We start from the raw sequence: 549 nt of genomic DNA, 5'->3' as shown, positions 1-549 counted from the left end.
ACATAACAGTACGTGCTTGTGTGGAGGAAAGACTGCACTGCTAACCCAATCAAATCGATAAGGAAATACATGGTGATTTTAATTAAGTATATAAACATAACATCAATAAATTATTTGAAATGTAATCGACTCGATTTCTCGTGGCTGAATAAAAATATGTGGCCCGCATGTGTCGTCTCACTACTTCACCAGCCACTCATATACTAATTTGCATAACAAGTGTCTGACTAGTTTCTAAGTGTGTTTGTATATATATACAACAATGAATGCTAGTAGAGTTGGCAAAAGACCATGTGGGAGGCCAAAAACCAGATCGATAGACAGCATTGACAAAGATGCTAACTGGAGCCAGATTTAATGCATAATTGACATAAAAATGATAAAATAATTAATTAGAATTAATTTTACAACACATATAAATATATAAGTTTAAAAAAATATTTTTAGTGACTAACCCAGTGCAATTGGGCAGCACACCCTTTTTAATAAAATACTCCTCTTCTCTCTCTCTCTCTCTCTCTCTCTCTCTCTCTCTCTCTCTCTCTCTCT

This window comes from Halyomorpha halys, unplaced genomic scaffold (assembly GCF_000696795.3).
Source record: "Halyomorpha halys isolate HHAL.00 unplaced genomic scaffold, Hhal_1.1 Scaffold787.1, whole genome shotgun sequence".
Lineage (NCBI taxonomy): Eukaryota > Metazoa > Arthropoda > Insecta > Hemiptera > Pentatomidae > Halyomorpha > Halyomorpha halys.
The sequence above is the reverse complement of the archived record's forward strand: the minus strand, read 5'-3'. Positions refer to the sequence as shown.